The following is a 13,880-nucleotide window of genomic DNA, read 5'->3' as shown; positions in this document are numbered from 1 at the left end:
GTGCCATGCCCTCCCTCCTCCTGCCCCGTGATCCCTGCTTTCACCCGCTCCAGATGAGCCGCGAGCTGCTCCCCTCCCTGCATGCCCAGCCAGGAAGATGTCACGAGTTTAACAGCATTTGTGCCAGCGGTGGGAGCTTTCAGAGCAGCTTCCCGGCTGAGCTCTCCCGGCTCCAGCACACATCTGCGATCACCGGAGCATCCCATGGCCCCCATCCGAATCAGGGCCCCTTGGCACCAGGAACGGCGCGGAGGCATGCGAAGACATGGTTTCCTGCCTCGGAGAAATTCCCTCCCCAGAAACGAGAGCCTGCAGAGTAAAACACAGCTGCAAATGGCACTCGGAGCCTCAGGAGGCCAGGCTTTAAGAATAAGCAGGCACCTTGGGCTGGGAAGGTCCGAGTACATTTTTGCAGCTATGTAAACAACAGTAAACTGCTCCTTTTGGCCGGGCTGGAGAATGATGGCATAACAGGAAATTCTGGTGGATGATTTTCTTTTTTGGAAACCACATGAAAGCTAACCAAACTTTCCCAAAACAGATGAAAGATTGTGACCAGGAGCAATCGGAGGATGAAGCAGAAGTTTTAAAGGCAGTTGTAATCCAGTCTAACCCCAGGCCGCGCCAGCAGCTTCCTGAAGGGGAAAACAAGCTACTGCTCTGGGAGAGGACCTCTCCACCAGCTTATGTCCCTGTTGGGGTGACACAACCCCAAGTGGGTTACTGGCAGGGAAAGGTGGATGCCTGGAGGGTTACCAGGCTGACGATGGCAGAGCAGGCCCTACCTGCCCTGCCCTGGCTCTATCCAGCCCCTGCGGGATATCTCTGTAGGACCTGAGGGCCTGGGGTTTGGAGAACACGTGGGTCTTCTTTTATAAGCCAGAGGCTTTTCAAGTGACTCAAACCCGGCCCCCAAAGCATCTGTCAAGGTGAATCAGTCACTAGCTCCATTAACCTTCACCCTGAGCAAAAGCCATCGGTACCTGACCAGCCCCGAGCGTGCTGACTGGTTTGCTGGTGGCCCCCAGCGCTCCTCTTGGCCTGGTTAGAGAATCAGCGAGGGGAAAAAAAATAAAATAAAAATAAAAAATAACTTCTTCCTGCAAAGCCAGTAGTGCCCAGCCAAGAGGCTTCCACACACAAGTGGCTTCTGAAACATGAACCAACCGCAGTGGTCTCAGCTCTTCCCACAGCGCGAGTGCGTGGGCTCGGCTGGAGCGCAGGCCCTGCCTGCTGAACGCCGGCCAGCAGGCAGGGGAGCCCAGCGTTAGGAGGCACGCCGCCTCTTCCAGGCCACTTCCCAGAGCCCCATTGCTTCCTATGGGGTCAGGGTGGGCAGGGAAAGGGAAGGGCTGCCTCTGGGAAGGGAGCAGCCATGGCAGCTGTGAGCGAGGACATCCTCTCCAGCTGCAGAGGCCCGTGGACCCAGGAAGTTTCCGTGGGTCAGGACTTCTCAGGCTGCTCTGCAGTGTTTGTTTGGGTTGGCTTGCAAGCTTCCTGGTGCATGTGTTTACTAGGGTGGACACATCACTGCAGGGCTGGAGATGTGCCTTGGACGTCTCTATCCCAGAGGTAGCTCACCACTAGGAAGTAGGGGTCCCCATGATGCATTCGCATTTCATCAACGTTGATTGCAGTCTTAAACGAATCCAGCCACAACCCTGGAAACTTTCTCTTGAGGAGCAGATACCGTCTCCAAAGTGCAGCATTCAGCAAGCTAAAGTGAATGGTCTAGGCTGGGTTGTAAGACATGAGCTAACTGCCAGCTTCTATTTCCATCTGTGAATGCAATGGAGCCAAAATCAATAAATCATCATCATTGCCACCAAGAATTTGGTTTTATTGGATGATAATATATTTCCTACTGGTGAGACCATGCACCAGCATCTGGAAGAGGAACAAATGACTATTTACATTGCAGAGCAGGGAAGACAGAGGATAGAAATAAGTAAACATATCACATATGTTATATGGAGATTACTGCGGGGTTAGTCTCCGTTATGACATCTATCTCGGAGGGGAGGGGAAGGTGACTCATAAATGTCCCAATACTAAGTGAATTATTCCATCACTTCACTCCCCTGTATCTCTCGTGTACATGGATCCTTCTCCCCTCCTATGCAAGCACAACACATGGGCCAAACGTGCATTTGCCAGGCCTCCAGATGACAGCAGGGGCTTTTCTGAAGCACAGGGCTATTGCACAGCACCTGGGACCCCCACCACAGGGGCATTATGATGCTAAGGGCATTATAAGGTCCCCTTGAGGAGCCAGGTGGTGTTAGGTGGGGAGGATCCTCTTGCCTTCAGGACTCCCTCATTCTCACCCCACAGAAATGAGATGACCCTGTGGTGTCACTGCAAAGCAGGGGGCTGTGGGGAGGTGCCATGGGAATGGCTTCAGAACCACTGAGTCTGCAGGGAGCATCTCCGCTCAGCCCTGTGCTCACCACATGCTCCAGTCCTCCAGGAGGAGGTCTCTACCCCTCCTCCTCTGCCAGCCTGAGGTTTCTCCTGCTCTTCTGCTGTCTGCAGGGTCCGTGCTGCCTTCTGCCCCCAAAAGGACAAGCTGGGGGGCACTCAGCAATGAACTATGCCAAAACCGAGCAGTTTCCTGCTGGAATTGAAGGCTGCCTATACTGAAGAGTTCCCTGAGACAGGGAATTTTTACTTGACGAAAACTGTCGTTTCAAACAGCTCGTTTCAAAAAAGCTCCCTTTTTTTCTATTTTTTTTTCCAGAAAACAGAACATAAATACAATGTACAGCCAATACACTTTCAATGATCAGAATGAACTCTCCACCCCCTTTTAATGCGGTGTTGTCCTCCTCTTCCTAGGGGACACCCCTGTGCTCCCCACACACAGCCCGGGCCCCGTGCCCCGAGGGGGGACTGGGAGCAGCATTGAGGGCAGCACTCACGGCTCAGCCCTTGCTGCATCAGTGCCATTTCGGTTCCTGCCTCCCCTGCTTCTGACCATTTGGTCTTGGCCTCCTCGACGGGCTTTCATCACCCAATTAGAAACAGAGCAACCTCCCGCTACTTAGTTATATTTGGCAAGGCGAGCACACACGCAGAAATAATCTATAGCGCTCTCCCCGGATCAGCACGTGCTTCGGAGGAGAGGTTTGGCAGCCCGGCCCTCCAGCCATGTTCCCCTTCTGCCTCTAACTGCCTCCACTGGTCACTGCTGATCCCATTGGGCTGTTAATGCTGCAGCAAAGCCCGTGCTTGTTCTTCTGGTCGGGGCTGAACTCGATTCGTCCTGCGGGAGAGCCGCTGTCACCGCATCCCATTGTGCTGCTTGGCTTGGGGCTCCCTGCCCGGACCTCATTGGGTGAAACAGGGGCTGGAAAATGATGCGTCTCCCACCACGCAGGGCCCTGGAATGGGGAAGATAAGGAGTGAATTTGTTTTTCTCTGAAAGTCTCTGCTGCTACACATGAAAGATGTCCTGAAGGTTGCTGTCCTAGCATTTGGACATCTCAGGTTTCTGCAGAGCTCTTGCAGCTCCATCTGACGCTGTAGGACTTTCTGGGCTGATATGGCTTCCGAGACTTACTTACACCCTGATGGGGACCTGTCCTGATGCAGGACTCCTGCAGCCTTTTCACTGTTAAAACCAGGACATGATGGCATCTGCCCCTCTCCCCAGCAAGGAGACACACACACGGAGGGCCAAGCAAAGCCATCTGAGGGGACAATCCTGCCCCATGCCTGCCCCATGTGAAAATCAGCAGAGAGAAACCAGCTGGGTTCAGCTCCAGCTTCCTCCAGCGCCTGGGAAGAGTGTTGGGCCACGTTTGTCCGCAAAGGTGCAGTGTCTGGGGGCTGTCACCCACCTGGATGCTGGAAAGCTGCCAGTCGGCTGCATCTCCCGTGTCCCTGGGACAGAGGGGGACATGGCATGCAGTGACAAGGAGACCAAGGCCACTTCAGGGCCCCTCTCCAGGTCCCACGCTCCCACATCACCCCATCACCACACTGCCACGTCCCGTCACACTGCCAAGCGCTCAGAGGCCCAGAAGTTGCATCTAAAAAAGACTTTTGTGGCCTGGCATTGGGGAATTAAACTCACTCCCTGGTTCAGAGCAGGGACACGAGCTCCGCGTGTTTATAAGGTGACAAGCAAAGTGTCCTCACCACCAAGGGGACACTGTGGGCTCAGCAAGAACAGGCTGCCAGGGAGTCACATGAGGGCGAAACTGGGCGTCTGGTTTAGTTTAGTTTGTATGGTTACACCGCAATGCCGCTGCCCCTTTCGCTGGAGAGGGATAAGGAGAGCCCTGACGTCTGCCCAGAAACAGGCTGGACTTCCCCCTGGTGCAACACCACCCTGATGGTTTAAATCCAAAATATGGTGCAAAGCAGTGGGGGCAGGCACAGGCTCCATGGCCACATCAGGCACCCGGCTGAGCGCGCTGGTTTGTGTTGCTCTGATCACTGGGGAAAAGGAAAATCCTGCGGCAGCAGCAATTATAGAAGCTTCCAGAGAAGGGAGAACACAAGGCTCCAGGGACCGTTTTAGCCTGAAGGACTGCAAGAAGGCAAGCAGTAAAAAAGCAGACCTGGGAATGACTCTTATTAGGTTGAAGCAGGTCCTGTGGAGCGGACCAGCTGCAACACCTGATGGCAGACATGTATCCAGCAGCACACGTGCCTTGGGAGTAACCAAGAGCCCCTCTTGGAGGGATTTTTGGAACTCGGGTACAACACTCTGCCTAAATCTGGTTTTAGGCACTTTTCCATACCTCATTCCCAAAGCAAATGGGACTTAGGAAGTTGTGTGCAGGTGTATATACTTGATATCTATCTACTGCAGGTAAATTTTAACCTCTTGATGATTTCAGTCCAATTTGGCAGATGGGCAACACCCTCAAAGAGAACGCACTGTCTGTAAGTTTTGTGGAAATGGCTGGAGGACAGAGACTTATTTCTGGCCTTGGTAAGGGAAAGGCTCAGCCCTTAGGAGACACCAGAGAGTCCACACTGCCGCTGCCCAGGGCTGTCGGGCTCTGCCAACTCCTCCCCTTCAGACCAACCTGATAGTGACAGAAACCAGGGAGCAGACACATGGAGGGAACGGCAGCATTGCATGTTAATGAAGTTTGGTAATAATAATTGTTTTATTTATAAGTGCCCCCACCCCTGCTGAATCTCTCAGGGCGCTGCACAACAACCACAAAAACAATTGCTCATTAATTAAAACCACACCGACCTCCCCAAGATTGCAAACAGATGGATAAACACATCATATGATATAATATCTCAGGAACTGAGCATGGGAAGGGGCCACCTGTGCCAGCCAGCCTGGGCGGGCAGGGCTTTATTCCTTGCCTCCCCGCACCCTGGCTTCACAGCTCCCTCCAGCGCACCAGCAAGCACCAGGAGCTCCGTACCACTGGCTGTAGCTTGTCCCCAGAGAAAAAGCAGGAGGGCATTGCTCATGCTCTAAAGCCCTGTAACAGCCTGGAAATGCCCAGATGATGTTGGAAGTAGAGTACTCCTTCCCTCATGTATGCTTATGATAGAGCAAGGGCAGCTAGAGAGAAAATAAGTGAACTTAATCTTTTCCCAGCCCTTCAGCACTGCACGTGTTTTCCATCTGAGCATCTCCAGCCCATTGAGAGCACAGCAATTTACCTACAGATCACCTCCACTAAACAAGGAAAGCACCATTCATCCATCCACCCCAATAAATCGGGGAGCTGGGCTGAGCTATCTGGGCTCAGTTTTTCGAGATTTAATCAAAGAGGCAAGAGTGGCGTAAGAAAAGTGACTTTAATAAATCCATCACCCTGATGCCCATGGGCTTAACTTCTCCGCCTGAAGCCCGGCACCTGGGCTGCACCAGGGAGGAACCGAGCTTTCCCCCTGCCTTTCTCCACCGCACCTTTTACTCACTGCAGACCTTATTTGCGAAAATGTTCCCGCAGCCGTGCCCCGGGGACCTGCGAGTGGCTGCCAATGTTTTCGGAAAGGTGAGGACGGGCTGAGCCGGCGCTCCTGACTCACGGAGGCAGCTGGCGGCTCTCCCCGGCCAGCTGGAGGGTGGGAACGGCTCGCCGAAGGACGGGGACGCAGGGTGTGGGCTGAGCAGCGCCCGGGGAGCTGCAGCATCTGGGGAGGAGGCTGCGGGGGCCGCCGGCTCGTCCTCGCAGCCCCAGGCACAGAGAGGTGGCAGGTGCCGACCATGCGTCCTGGGGACGGTTCTGCGTAGATTTAGACCTTTGCCTCTCTACAGTCCACTCGCCCCCTTCCCACTCTTTTAAGGTTCAGGTTAGCGTGTGTTATTTGGGAAATGAACTTAGCAAGGGTCTGGGAGAGAGGCTGTATGTGCCGCCTTGGGCAGCAGTGTGTCAAAACCTTGGGTTAAAAACCTGGAAGGGCCCTGGGGATTTGTCTGCAGGGGGAATGGTTCATTTGCCTGACTAACGTCCTCCCAGGATGGTTTGGAAATGGAAAGGACAGGTGTGCTGCCCTTTGCCATCTCACGGAGCCACCTTGTCCCCATCACTTGTCACCCCAGCCCTGCACACCCCAACTGCCCCCAGGCAGAGCTCCAAATGTTAGGGACAGTATTCAGGATGCTCCACGCTGAGCAGCACCTCTCACCTGGCAGCAGTGACACCTGGGACATTCTTCATCTAGAAAAACTCCTGTTAATGGGATTGACCTTGTTTTCATCTATATTCATGGGGGAACGAACAGCGTGCTTTGCCCAGGACGAAGGACTTTTCTTCTGTCAAGCATAAGTGTCACTGCTCATGAAGTCTGCCCCGTTATGTCACATTGTCACCAAACCCAAGCTGTCCCCCTCGGACTGAGACAGAGCACTGAATCCTAAGACAATCCAAAGATTCTTACTCCACATCCAGGTGTATCTCTGAGGCCAGGAGGAAGATGCCCCATGCTCTGCAGGGCAGCACAGCTCTGGGCACCCAGCTTGCTCCCCAGCACCGTGCCCTCCTCTCCACAGGCCGGGAGAAGGACCCAATGTCCCCAGCCCCAGCTAGAGCCCGGGGGACCTGGGCGGTGGGAGGGCTGAGACAAGTTACACAAGCCACCACACAGCCCAACAGGGAGGCCGCTGGAGCTGCCAGGGATATGTGCCGAAATAGCAGAGGTCAGAGTCTGGCCCTGGGTTATTAATTCTTTTTCCTCCGATGACATACACAGCGCTGTGTGGCCACAGCACAGCTGGGGAGCTGCTGTCTTATCAGCTCTCGCTCCTGGAAGGCTTCTCCAGCCCTTCTCCTCAAAGGCTGACTTTCTGACCCAACGCAAAGCTCCATGCAACCGCTGAGGAGCCCGTGGCCTATCTCAGGGCTGGATTTGTCGCCTCAGGAAATTACTGTGGGCCCTGACTGATCTCCAGTGGACCCATCCAAAAAAGAATAATACAGCTTTTCTGCAGACAACTCTATCTTTGCTACATACCAATCCCATGACAAACCAGTTGGCACACGAATGCAAGCACGAAAGCAATTTGGCTTCCCTCCTTCTTATGTTGACAGCTTTAAAGCCGCTCTCTTTAAACTCACCTCCCGTAGGTGGTTCGGCAGCAGAGCCAAAGGCTGTGATTACACTTCCAGAATGTTTGTTAGCTGCAGGTCCCCAGGCACCGAGTTCTGGAAAATATTTTTCAAGCAATGTCCTCAGGGTCAGAGGCAGGTTCTCTGGCTTGTTCCTGGCTGACTTCACACTGGGGTATGCGCGCTGCAGCCAATGTGTTTTTTAGGACTCACAGGCAGACAGGCAGATCTGATAGTCTCTCCGGGTTGCCGTCCGCTTAGATCTCGCCCTGCACCCAGCAGCGTTTGACCCTTCAGGCGACGGTGTGGTGGGATTTGCTGCCCACACCACATCTGAGCACAAAGCCGTTGGTGAAGCTCTCTGGGCCCATCAGATAAGGCAGATGCGTCTTTCTGAATTTTAGTACTAAGAAAGCACTGGTCTGACCCTTTCTGGCTGGCGATTGCACTGCATGGTGCAGGAGCAGTCGACCAAGAGTCACGGCATTGCCAGTGATGAGAAAAGGACTTGAAAAGTATAGGAAGGTTAACAGAGGGGAACTGTAATTGAAGTGAGTGAGAAAGGGGGTGAAACACCCTTCTGGTACCCCTCTGGTAGCCCATCAGCACAGAGTTTGTGAACTGGTCCAGGTCACCCATCTCATACAAAAAAATCCCCACCAAAACAGAGCTTCCAGCCATGACCCCATCCTGGATTGCACAGGTTTGCTTCAGCTAGATGCAAACACCTGCTAAAGCAATTGGGACCTCAGCCTCCTGCCATTTTCGGTCCTATCATCAGCACGCAGAGCACAGCCTCCCCTGCAGGAGGACACAGCTGCTCCTGGGTGAGACGGAGGGTTGTGATGGGGAACCCAGCTCAGGCGCAATAAGGCTGCCAAGGGTTGGCTCATCCTCCTGATGGAGTTGGGTATTTGTGCAACTTCAGGGCTTCCTTATATTCCTGCCACTGAAGTTATAGCTAAAGTGAAAGCTGTCCTTTAGAGATGAAACCTTGTGATCCCACTGGAGGGGAAAAAAAAAAAAAAAAAAAAAAAAGGGAAAGAAAGAAAAAGGGTAATTGTTTTCCTTAGAACCTTAGAAAGTAGGCAAAGAGGTGAGGACACAGCAGAGTAGGAAGCAGACAAGCAGTGGCAGAGGTCCGTGGCTCCTGTTCCTGTAGGGACAAGGGGCTGCTCCATGACATTTAAAGGTGGCACACTCAAAACCAATAAAAAGAAACACTTTTCCGCTTTTCTACCCAGTGTGTGCAGCTAAACTGTTGAATTCCCGGCCTTGAAACTAAACAGCGTCTCATTTTACATACACCACCCAACGAGTCTCAGCGCTACCTCCCAAGTCTTAAGTCATATCACTGGTGACGCTGGAGAGGGGAATGAGAAAAAGGAAACAGGCTGACATATCCGACCCGCTGAAATCACAGTCAAGAATGGCTTAGCCAATTTAAGGCAGAACAGCTCTGCCAGCAGCACGTCATTTTGGCTGTGCTGCCACAAGACCACTGCACCTTTATGAAATGTGGCTGACAGGGGTCCACCTGCTCCTTGCCATGGGTACTGGGCCGGACACTGGCCAAAAGAGCATCCTTGCCATCTGGGTCACTGCAGTTCCAAAATTAGTGCAAGGAGTCTAACATAAAGGGGACTATCCGGTGGGATAAAAGAAGGTCACACAGTTGCAGCTATTTGGGATCAGGTCTCTAGGTCTGTCCTTTGCAATACTGAGGCCCATGTACAGAAAAACCCTGCATCACATTTCTCTCCTTTTCCAGTTCTTACACAAATGAAATACAGATTTTTTTTTATACGGTTTTATTTGGTCATTTCTGTCCATGTTATTGTGCAAAGAGGAGCAGAAACTTCTCAGCAAAAATAGTATTTCATTGGGCCACAATGGCATAGCGAAACATATATTCTTCATTTTGCTCTCTGATCTTAGAAAAAAAAAAAAATCAAGTCCCTGGCCATATCTATTAAAGTGCTGGCATTGTTTTCTCTACAAAATAAGCTCTGAGTAGAACCTGCGCACTGACATGTCACAGGCAGTGCCGGAGCACAAGGGAAATGGTTGTAAATGGGAAAGTTATTGAGACTGTAATTAGACTGCCCAAAGCTAGAGGCAGAGGAGACCCCTGCCAGAAAGGTGGCCTTCCTGCCCCGGAGGCACTGATCCTAACCCCACCGGCCGCACGCTGCTGCTTCACCTCCTCCGGTTATCCAGTAATTGCAAGGGAGGGGGAGAGGAGGGGAGCTCCCAAAAGCCTTGGGCACCGCGGGCTGCTCCCTGCACATGCTCGCATACCTCGTCTGTGTGATTGACACAAGCACACACACAGAGAAGATGATTTATAAGCAACCTGTGGTCTTCCAAAGACAGCAAACTGCAGCGCCGTGCGGTATGCCATACCCTCTTTATTCCCTCCTCACTTATTTTCTGCTTGTGTGTTTATTGAACAAAGCAGCTCCACAAAGTGCTTGGGCTTTTATCTGCTGTGTCAGGGGATGCAGCAATCTGGTAGCATGTAGCAGCCTGGAGTCCTCCGTCTCCATCCCGCAGGCCACCAGTGCATGAAAAATACCTTCCGGCTCTCCAGAAGCCACACGAGTTCTTCCCCGTTACTGTAAGTCACGTTCAGAAGTTTTGCCTCCACAAACTTCCCTCTGGAGTCCTTTTCTTAAACACGGATTGCCTGTAATATTCTTGACGTTTATTCATTGCATCTCTAATAACTATTAGTATTCAAGAGGTCACATTAAGAGCCTGGTGGGCTTCCAGCCGCTATTACCCTGCTTTGTTTTATTTAGTTGTCAAAGAGCTGGTCTAGGGGGTTATGTTTGTTCTGCTGAAATAAAGCTTTATGGCATGTTTCAGGGCTGACATTATGACACTAGTAGGCCAGACAATCTGTCGTTGGAAAGAATTTCTGCAAATCCCCAAAGTTTTTCTGCATTTCTATGCTGTCATCTAAAAAGCAGCATCTGCTCTGCAAGGCTGCCAGAAGAAGGTCATATTTTTATTTTTACCAATAAAAGGAAAGGACGAGCCTGCGGTTCAGGCACTGGACGAGCCTTCAGGCAGCCCAGGGTTCACTTCCCGACTCGGCCACGAGCTCCCTGTGTGACTCTGGGCCGCGGGCCCAGCTGGGGTCGGGTACCTTTCCCCATTTAGAAAGCAAGCGAGTGCCTTCCTTCCACCTTTCTGAGTCACGTCCCTTTCTGGCGTGAGGCTGGACAGGAGTTGTCGTACTCTGTGCATACGTAGACCAGGAGGGTGATATGCTCAGGCATCACAGCACTGCCAGTTCCCACATTTCCCCCAGCTCTCACCTTGCCTGCTCCCTCTGGCCCCTCCGCACCTACCCCTACCTGCTCCCAAGACGCAGCATTTATTTATTTATTATTATTATTTTTCAGTGTTTACCTTCCTCCTAAATGAGGTTGTTCCTCGTGGTTTGGCCTAGCCACAGCTCTGAATATAAACAGCTCACATTAAAAACATTTCTAAGGGAAGGTTATTTCCATGCCATCTTTGCTAATGGCATCTCCGTTGGAAACTGTCAGTTGAATGCTGTTTGACACATCCCTGGCTGTCACACGCAGAGGAGAGCCAGAAAACGAGAACCTTCTTTCCAAAGGAGATGAGATTTCAATGGAAGTGTCAGTTTTTAACTTAAGTCTTCTCAAATATTACATTCACAAAAAAGAATTCACCAACAGCTGCACTTCTAAGAGACCAAGGGACTGATTACATCTGTCATGCGGATAATGTATTGCCCTTTGAATGATAGGTGTGTACCCGAACTTGCAACATGTCTATGACCAAGGAACTGACTTCAAAGGTGGTGGTGGGTGGCAGTGGCGGTGGTGGGCTGGGCTGGAGGCAGGGGAGAGGCTGGGGTGTACGCCACCTCAGGTGTTTTCAATAAATCTCATGTACTTCACACAAAGATGCTTTAAAGCCCTTTGACAGCTTCAGCATTTTAACACCTATTTTCAATTATGCAATAGCCACTATTTGTAAACAGGTTAAGAAAATGATATAAGTGAGTTGCATTCATATTTTAAACAGAAAGCGCAGCACTTCAAATGCAAATAGGAGACATCCTGTCTACAAGGACATTTAGCCAATTGCTTGATGCATGTGGTTTCAAAGATGGTTGACTTCTATCCAAAAGACACAGATGGGATGACTTAGACACAAACAGCTTTTAATTTACCACTTATGTTGCGTCTTTACTTTACCTGCTGCTATTAAAGCAATAAGGGCGCAAACACAGACCTAGAAAGAGCATTCCTGGCTAGAGCCCCTGGTTAGATCTGCGCAGAAGCTGTCCTTGAGATGGCCCTTCTGCACTGAAATACCTTCTGAAGTGTCAAAAAAAAAAAGAAGAAAAAAAACACAGAAGGCAAACTGAGTACAGCAGGTCCCCTATGCAATGGGCAATCCCTCATCTAATTTAAAACAAGTCAAAGGCTTGATATGCTAGTATCTGGGGACAGAGCTGTAGATGGAATACTCTTCAGGATTCAGTGGGATATCCTTCTTCTGCTGTGTTCCCTCAAAACAATGGCACAGCTGTCTTGCAAAACATATTAAGAAATGTGGTGAAGTTTCATATTATATAAGAATTAAGGCAGATGGGTCATTCCTACTCAAGATATCCAGGTACCCTGCGAGGTGATCCAAAGTCTGCTCAGCTCCACAGAAAGGAGACCTTCAGAAACCTCTGTGAGTTCAGGATCAGGCCCAGCAGACATCTACTGGAAAGGGCAAAGAGAGAGATGGTTTAATCAGTTACACTAAAGCAGACAAAACAGACAAAATAAAATGTATGAGTGACCAGTCCACATGTCTACAAGGGGCATCAGTTTCTGTGGACCTCTGTGCCTCAGGGACATGAAATAATTGTGATTCTCGTGTGCCAAAAAAGCCCTGTGTAAATATTGCTCATTGCTAAACAAAACAAAAGGTTGTTTGACCAAATCAGATGTGACAAAATGAAAAGAACACCACAAGGAAGTAAACATGTGAAGTCCACATTTTCTGAGGGACTCTGAATAATGCTCTAAATGAATATTTTGGAGCTTGGTTTGGTGCAGGTGCTAGGAAGTTTTATGCTCGGAATGCCTGGAATATTTTCTCCACTATGGGGAAATTAATAAATACTAGTGTGCTCGAGTCTTTTGTGCCAATACTAACCATTAACTTTTGGCTTTGAGCCACAGCTGTCTACTTTGCAGTGGATTCTGCCACCAAAGGAAAGGTCATTACAAGCCTGTACTTTCTTCTCATTACTATGTTCCAAAATAATTAACAGAAGTTGTTCAGCAGATGGTTCCCTTTCTGTCAGCAAGTACCTAGAGTTTAATGGGTTATGCTGGATTCCTAGCCGTGAGTGGGTGAGGCTGGAAGGAAAATTAAAATGTACGGTCTTTGATCCACCCACTTGTAATTAGTTCTTAGGGTTTTACATAATAGAAAATATAAAGGAGGTGGGAGAAGGGAAATGAAATCATTATAAACCAAGAGATCAGCAGCAGCCATGTAAAGCTGTGATTACGTTATCCAACGTATCTCATCGCTGCACAAGCATGGAGTTGTAATTCTTTCAGCTGGGGATTTGAAGATTTACTAATTGTGTGTGTTTCAGTGTCCTAGCCTGGAGATTCAGCAGGAAACCACAAAAAAAATAGGAGATGCCTGTGTTTGTAAACCGAAAACGATGATCCCTTCGTGCCCTTGCAGCAGCCGGAGGCCCAACCAAGAGAGGATGAGCAAGCAGCCAAGCTCTTTGCTGCAATCAGAGAGAAAAAGTACCCTTGCCCCGGGAGTTTACATTGTCAGCAAACAAAGCCTGGTCAGGAACTGGGACTGCTAACTTCATTTACAGAAGGAAAACCAAAAGTCACATCAAGAACTTAAAGGCTGTCAAGAGACAAAAAGCCTGAAATGGTTTCTGTCCCACTGAAAGCACTGGATTTAGGCAGCTGCACATTTTCACCCCACTCCATCCGTCTCACCTGAGCTCACCTGTGTGCCCAGACCCTTTGCTTCGAGGGGAAGAGGGTCCCAGTCACCCTGCAGAGATTCCCTCCTCCAGAAGGGAGACCCTGAGCGAGACATCACACTGATGGAAACACACCAGTTTCCGTGGAAAAATATTAAGAATCAACCCAACCTAATTGCTACTATTGGCATTTCTTCTATTATTAGCTCCACTGTCATGGGGTATAGGAGAATTCAATGTGACAGGCCATTGCCCAGCCTCTGTGCATTTATTTTTTTTTCTTGGCATTATGGCAAGAAACTTTAAAGGAGAGTTTTGGTTACTTTCTCCAGTCATGG

General features: G+C 50.3%; 1 long non-coding RNA gene across 1 annotated transcript; it reads right to left on the bottom strand.

Annotated features, from left to right (window-relative positions):
• Positions 1 to 1,816: 1,816 nt before the first annotated feature.
• On the bottom strand, positions 1,817 to 7,865 carry LOC308195626. Its single transcript, XR_013951680.1, has 2 exons — positions 7,545 to 7,865; positions 1,817 to 3,383 (listed from the first exon to the last, which is right to left on the bottom strand). It is a non-coding gene; the product is annotated as an uncharacterized lncRNA (long non-coding RNA).
• Between the last annotated feature and the right edge of the window lie 6,015 nt (positions 7,866 to 13,880).

Source organism: Anser brachyrhynchus (genome assembly GCF_964034855.1).
Source record: "Anser brachyrhynchus genome assembly, chromosome: 5".
Taxonomy (NCBI): domain Eukaryota; kingdom Metazoa; phylum Chordata; class Aves; order Anseriformes; family Anatidae; genus Anser; species Anser brachyrhynchus.
The sequence above is the reverse complement of the archived record's forward strand: the minus strand, read 5'-3'. Positions and strand labels throughout refer to the sequence as shown.